The sequence below is a fragment of the Scylla paramamosain genome, chromosome 33 (genome assembly GCF_035594125.1).
Source record: "Scylla paramamosain isolate STU-SP2022 chromosome 33, ASM3559412v1, whole genome shotgun sequence".
Lineage (NCBI taxonomy): Eukaryota > Metazoa > Arthropoda > Malacostraca > Decapoda > Portunidae > Scylla > Scylla paramamosain.
Window position 1 is genome coordinate 6,492,368 of NC_087183.1, and position 7,500 is coordinate 6,499,867.

The 7,500-nt window shown below is 39.4% G+C and overlaps 1 long non-coding RNA gene across 1 annotated transcript in view; it reads left to right on the forward strand.

Moving 5' to 3' along the window:
• The window catches only part of LOC135089562 (uncharacterized), a 126,444-nt gene that overhangs the window by 56,504 nt on the left and 62,440 nt on the right, over positions 1–7,500 (forward strand). Inside the window, exon 2 of the long non-coding RNA XR_010261540.1 lies at positions 6,201–6,287. This is a non-coding gene — a long non-coding RNA (uncharacterized LOC135089562). The remainder of the gene's footprint in view (positions 1–6,200; positions 6,288–7,500) is intronic.

A 7,500-nucleotide genomic window follows, 5' to 3' on the forward strand; every position in this document is an offset into this window, starting at 1 on the left:
ACTTCATGGCGTCTTGGAGGAGAATGCGTATTAGGTAGTGGTAGCGTGCTTAAGGCGATGTGAGCTTCAACACAGAAATTATTATTATTATTATTATTGAAATGTTTTTGCGTTGTATAGTTCAGCTCCTTTACAATAGAAAAAGAGATTTATTAATGAACTTCCAACAGTCATAGATAAACAGATAGATAGCTTGATAAATTAAAAGAAGTAGATAGATTAATAAAAGGTAGATAAATTGATGGATTGAGAGGTAAATAGATATGTAGGTAGGTAGGTAGGTAGATGGATAGAAAGTTGATAGATAGTTTGATAGATAAATAAGTAGACAGATAGATAGACATAGATACACAGAAGCTTCCTGAATACAAAAATAGATCCGTAAACAAAGTCTTCTATCATAATCTTTATATTTTCACGTAAACGGTCCATTCCTCCTCGCTCTTTCCAGTGGCCTTGACCAGCGCCCTTGTAAAGATGAGGAAATAAAACATAATCTTAGTGTTGTGGTGCTTGAGAGTAACGCACGTATATTATACTGAATTGTATATCTCTCTCATTTTGTGTCTTTTACCATTCTTCTGCAAAATACAGGGAAAAAAGTAAACCGTGTGTATATATTAGTGTTGTATTGCGTAAGTGTAACCTGTATCTCCCCTGTATTTGTATCCTTTATCCGTTTCCTGCAACATGTAAGGGTAAATAGATCTAACCTAACGAAACCTAACCTAACTTTACCTTAACCTAAACCTAACCTAACGAAATCTAAATAAACCTAAACTAACCTAATTTAATCTAACGTAATTTAATCTAACCCAACTTTATCTTATTTTACCTAACTAAACGTAATCTAACCTAACCCAACACAACTCTACCATACCCAACCTAACGCGACCCTACCATACCCAACCTAACTCAACCCAACCCTACCAAACCAACCCCTCCCAATCTGTATTGCATAAGTGCGTATGTATATTGGATCAGGTGTGTGACTCCTCGCCTCCCTGTCCCTTGTTCCCTCGCGTGCCGCTGTGTCGTGTCTGATAATCATCGTACCCCCGCCACCTTCGCCTCTGACCTTGGGATGTGTCTAGTGTATGTTTATCTTCCATTTCGCTATACGTACCTGGCTCATTTTTGTTAATTCTCTTTTCTCCTTATCCCCCCTCTCTCTCTCTCTCTCTCTCTCTCTCTCTCTCTCTCTCTCTCTCTCTCTCTCTCTCTCTCTCTCTCTCTCTTTCCAATTATAAACAAAGGAGAGAGAGAGAGAGAGAGAGAGAGAGAGAGAGAGAGAGAGAGAGAGAGAGAGAGAGAGAGAGAGAGAGAGAGAGAGAGGCAGATTTATACAGACAGAAAGACAGACAGACAGAGACAGAGGCAATAAAGAAACAAATTGGTAAAAAAAATGGTAAAAAGGGAGGAAGCCTGTAAAGCAGAGAGAGAGAGAGAGAGAGAGAGAGAGAGAGAGAGAGAGAGAGAGAGAGAGAGAGAGAGAGAGAGAGAGAGAATGTAATGACTATGATTAATGGTGCGTAGGAGTGGAGTCGTAGTTAATGGCTGCTAATGGTAGAAGGGGGAGGAGCAGGAGGAGGAGGAGGACGAGGACGAGGTGGAGGTGGTGGTGGTGGTGGTAGTAGTGGTGGTAGTGGTGGTGGTGGAGGTGGTGGTGGTGGTGGTGGTGGGCGGGCTACTCTCTGTAAATGGTTGAGAGAGTGGGTGTGTTTTTCAGAACAGGTGTGGAGGGTCCCAGGTGTGTGTGGATAGAGAGAGAGAGAGAGAGAGAGAGAGAGAGAGAGAGAGAGAGAGAGAGAGAGAGAGAGAGAGAGAGAGAGAGAGTTACTGAACACTGGACGTAATTATATTAAGAAACTTTTACGTTGGTTTGAGTTTAAGCATCGGGAGTTTGTGTTGATTATTATTACCATTGTTGTTGTTGTTGTTGTTGTTGTTGTTGTTGTTGTTGTTGTTGTTGTTGTTGTTGTATTATTATTATTATTATTATTATTATTATTATTATTATTATTACTATTACTATTGCTACTACTACTACTGTTGTTACTCATCCAACTACTATCAATACCACCACCACCACCACCACCACCACCACAGAAATAAGAAAACAGTAAATTTATTAAGGAGGTTTCTTATTAACATTGTCCCTCTTAACCGAGTAGTAGACAGAGAAACAGGAATAAAATTTAACAAGCCAACTCGCTAACACAAACGAACGATAATAATAATAATAATAATAATAATAAGTTAGCCAAGCGAATCTTATGCTTACCTTCGCATTTTCAGCAGATAACACAACCAGGTGAGTATTATTCCCATAAATAAAGAAAAGTAAAAAAGATAAGCACATATTTAACACGTAAACTCAGTAACAGAAACGAACAATAATGAGAAATTCGCTAAAGGAATACTCTACTTATATTTGCATTTTGAACAGGTAAACCAGGTGATTATAATTCTCCGTAAGTGCAAAATATAGTTAAAAAAAAGATAAATTGTAATAAGTCAACTCGGTAACTGAAACGAACGAAAATAATAACAGATATCAATATGTGCAGAAATTATCAGGAGATTTTTTGGGTTTGATCGTGACTCCGATTGGTGGATTCATTTTTTCCTACTTTTTGTCAGACGGAAAATAACCTTAAGAGATACAATAACATGTGGTTTGTGTCAGCTAAAATTTACGTGTTCGCCAAGTGAATGTTGTACTTACCCGCACATTCTGACCAGGTGACGCTGCCCAGGTGATTAGTATGCCCCATAAATACGAGAAATACAGTAGTTAAAAAAAAAGGAATATTCAATAAATAAATTCACTAACATGAACGAAAAATAATAATAAGTTAGCCAAGGTAGTCATCCCTCACCTTCACATTTTGCCCAGGTAACACAGCCAGGTGATTAATATTTCGCATAGATACAAGAAAAGTTAGAGAAATGGAAAATTAGAAACGAACAACAAGAATAACAAGTTCCCTAAGGCAATCTATTAACCTTCGCATTTTGAACAGGTAACGCAACCAGGTGATTAGTATTGCACACCTGCCTCTCCCGACTTAACTCAGGCAATTACCTCACTTGTACCTGACCAGAGAGAGAGAGAGAGAGAGAGAGAGAGAGAGAGAGAGAGAGAGAGAGAGAGAGAGAGAGAGAGAGAGAGAGAGAGAGAGATTGTGGTGTTTCTTAGGCCTCTTCTTCAGCCCCCCGTCACCGCCCTGATGGTGATGATGGCTGTGATGAATGGTGATGAGGCGGTGGTGCTGATAGAGTAGTTGTAGTAGTAGTAGTAGTAGGAGAAGTAATAGTAGTAGTAGCAGCAGTAGTAGCAGTAGTAGTAGTAGTAGTAGTAGTAGTAGTAGTAGTAGTTGTTGTTGTTGTTGTAGTAAAACATGGGTTGATTCCTCCATAGATTTTAAGATATATTTATTTTTTTGTTTTTGTTTTGTTTGTGTGTGTAGAGAGAGAGAGAGAGAGAGAGAGAGAGAGAGAGAGAGAGAGAGAGAGAGAGAGAGAGAGACAGAGAGAGAGAGAGACGGACGGACATAGACAGAGAGGGTGAAGTAGAAAAACAGCCTACATTCGTGCCTTCTTTTCTCCCCCTTCTTCCTTTTTATATCCTCCTTCACCACCACCACCACCACCTCCTCCTCCTCCTCCTCCTCCTCCTCCTCCTCCTCCTCCTCCTCCTCCTCCTCCTCCTCCAGGGCCACAAATCACAGGTCAAGGGTCGAACTGGTCCACAAATCAAGTGTTTATCGGCTGGCTGGCGTAGGAGTGTTGCCCCGATAACCACGGCGGCTCAGGGGGGAGAGAGAGAGAGAGAGAGAGAGAGAGAGAGAGAGAGAGAGAGAGAGAGAGAGAGAGAGAGAGATTGTATTTTTTTTTATTTAATAGCTTTATCTGTGTGTGAGGCTGATTAGATTATTATTATTTTTTTTTCATCACTTCCACGTATTTATCTCAGCAATTTTTCTTCTTCTTCTTCTTCTTCCTCTTCTTCTTCTTCTTCATACAACAAGAGCGACATCAGTAACAAGAGCAACAGCTTCTCACAACAACAACGACATCAACAACAAGCGCAGGAACTTCTCACAACGACGACGACAACAACAACAACAACAACAACAACAACAACAACAACAACAACAACAACTACTACTACTACTACTACTACTACTACTACTACTACTACTACTACTACTACTATTAATACTGCTGCTATTACTACTACTACTACTGCTACTACTACTACTACTACTCCCGTCATTGGTATACTGTCAATGTTGTTGTTATTATTATTATTATTATTATTATTATTATTATTATTATTATTATTATTATTATTATTATTATCATTATATATTATTATTATTATTATTATTATTATTATTATTATTATTATTATTATTATTATTATTATTATATCCATCACCATCACCACCATTATGACTACCATTATCGCTACATAGGCGTCACCATTATTGACTGCACTGTTGTTATGACCAGAGCCATTAATACTTCCACATTATTAACAACACGTATGGAAATAACTCAATATCCATCACACTGAAAACACGGGGCTGTAATATTGTCTCCATAATAATTAATTTCACCACATGACGCTGGCGGGATGAGCAGAGCGGTGTCAGGTGTGTGTGTGTGCGTGTGTGTGTGTGTGTGTGTGTTGCAGACCTGGCTATCAATACTCTATGCTCACGCTTGGTTTGGAACGTCCACTAATTTCCTCATAGCTCATATATTTACCTGTTAATTAGCTTCTCCGCTCCCCAGAATAAGGTATATTTGAACAGCGTGATTGACTTGCCGTGTTGGCCTTTCTGTCTCTGTTTGCTGGTCTCGTTACGCGCTCTTTTCCCTCTGTTCATCGCTGTGTGCTCTTCCTTCCCTTCATTCATTTTCACTCGTGTTCACTTTAATATGTCGGTTTTATTCCTTTTTTCTGTGTTTCGGTTTCGTTTTTGTCTTGCCTCTTTATTTATTCAGTTGCGTCGTCTTTCTATTTGTGTCTTTGCGTTTTCACCTCTTTGTTCAATTTATTATATTTTGTTGATTCTGTTTCTTCTCTATTTATCCTTCTCTTTTATTTTACGTATTAGTTTTTTTTTTTTTATATATATACCGTTTTCATTATTATCTTCTATATATTTTTTTTCTATATTCTTTTGTTCCTCCATCCTTAATATTAGTTCAGTGTTGTTAGTCTATTTACTCTTCCCTATCTTTATTCAGCTTATTATTCACTCCCTCTGTGTCTCTGTTACTCTGTTCCTTCTGTTTATTCATTTCATCCTCTTCTTACGACCGTTTTAGTGTGTGTAATCTTCATCTTAATTCATCTATCTATTATTCCCTCTGTTTACTCATCTTGTCATCCCCTTTTTTAACGATTTACTTGTTTAAATATCCACATAAGCCTTTTTTTTTGTCTCATTCTGTCTTTCTCTCTGATTACTCCTCTCATTCTTCTCTCTTCATTTTTATACTGTGTTCATTCTGTTAATTTCAGTAAGAGGCTCTGGAGGTTAATTTTCTTTCTCTATCTTTATAAAGTGATGATGTCTTGGTATTCCATCTTGCTTGCTCTGTGATAAACCTGCGTCGCTGCTACAAATGCTTCCTCTTTCAGTTTGTGGCAACGGGTGCTTCTGTTAGTCTCTTCTGTTTTCCTCTTCCTCCACGCTGCTCGCTTTTCCAACAGGGCGGATGTTACTTATGTTTTTGTGTTCCTGTTTGGTCTGGGTCATCTTTGTTGTCGTTGTTGTTGTTGTTGTTGTTCATTTCTTCTACATCTCCTCCTCCTCCTTCTCCTTCTCCTTCTCCTTCTCTTTCTCCTTCTCCTCCTCCTCCTCCTCCTCCTCCTCCTCCTCCTCCTCCTCCTCCTCCTCCTCCTCCTCCTCCTCCTCCTCCTCTTCCTTATCTCTTTCCCAAGTACTTAGCTGGAATGGCTCCCTAAACAGACTTGCAAGCACTAGAAAATTTGTTACTGCTTGGTCAACATAATATCTTCCTCCTCCTCCTCCTCCTCCTCCTCCTCCTCCTCCTTTCACAGTATGTTAAATGATATAGACAACATCACAAAGACCAACGTATCATGTGCTGTTTGCTCTTTCTTTATGTTCTCTTGTGTTGAAGACACTCACGTTCCCCTTCTGTGCCTTCCGCAGAGGTGGTGATGAGGGAGAAGAAGGGCGGCGCGTTAAGCAAAGTCCAGAAGCTTAAACGGCGCATCTCCAACAGCTTCGGAAAACTAGGTGAGTACACTATTTTTGTTGTTATTGAAGGGAACTTTATATGAAAACAAGGGAAGGTGCAGGAAGCCATCAGACCTACACGTGGCAGTCCCCGTATGAAATTTACTTCGGCCAATATTTCCATCTATCGTCCTCACTTATAAATTTGTGTAGTCTTCCTTTAAAGCTCCGTGATGACTCGGTACTGACATCCTGACTACTTGAGTACAGTTATCTTTATGTTATTTTTATTTTATTTTTTTCCGTACTAGGAGTGTTATGGTATTAGTTATTTTGTTATTGAGGGTTTGTGTTAATGGGAGGTTAGGTTATTGGTGAGGTTATTTGTTTAGTTATTTAGGTTGGGTTGGGTTAGGTTAGGTTAGGTTAGGTAATTTTGATTAATTTAGGGTTAGGTTCGGTCATTGTGGGTTAGGTTATTTTGGTCAAGTTAGGTTAGGTCAAGTTAGGTTATTAGGGATCAGGTTAGGTTAGGACAGGTTAGGTTAGGTTAGTTAGGTTAGGATAGGTTAGGTTAGGTTTTTCGGGGTTAGGTTAGGTTAGGTTAGGATAAGATATATTAGGTTAGGTTCGGTTGTTGATCATATTATTGGTTATGTAATTGGCGCTAATGTTATTGGCTGGGTCATTGGGGGATTATTTTACTGGTTATGTTACTGATGGTTATCCTGGTCCAAGAGTGGGTTATCGAGACACTTCAAGAACTACATTGGCCATCCAGTCCCCACCTCGCGAGTGTAGAAATGGCGCCGTCACTCTCTCCTCTTAGCATTTCCTTCTATTTTCTCATCAACTTTATCATTCTGCATTATTATTCCCGAAGATCGTAAAAGACAACCATTTTTTCTTTTTTCACAGCCTAAAATACCTCAGTGATTTTTTTTCCGTTTTCTTTTCATCCACGGGCATAAAAAAACGGAGCTTGCCAAAGGAAAAAAGTCGAGAGGAAGGAAAATAAGTTGAAGGAAGATGGAATTAGCGCAGAATTATTTATAAAAACACCGGAAGGAAGAGATAACAATAACAGAGAGCGAGCGAGAGAGAGAGAGAGAGAGAGAGAGAGAGAGAGAGAGAGAGAGAGAGAGAGAGAGAGAGAGAGAGAGAGAGAGAGAGAGAGAGGGGGGGGCAGGCAGGGAGAATAGGAGTCTGGGAAAGAGGAAATGAGATGACTTAACGAGGAGGAGGAGGAGGAGAAGGAGGAGAACAGAAATTC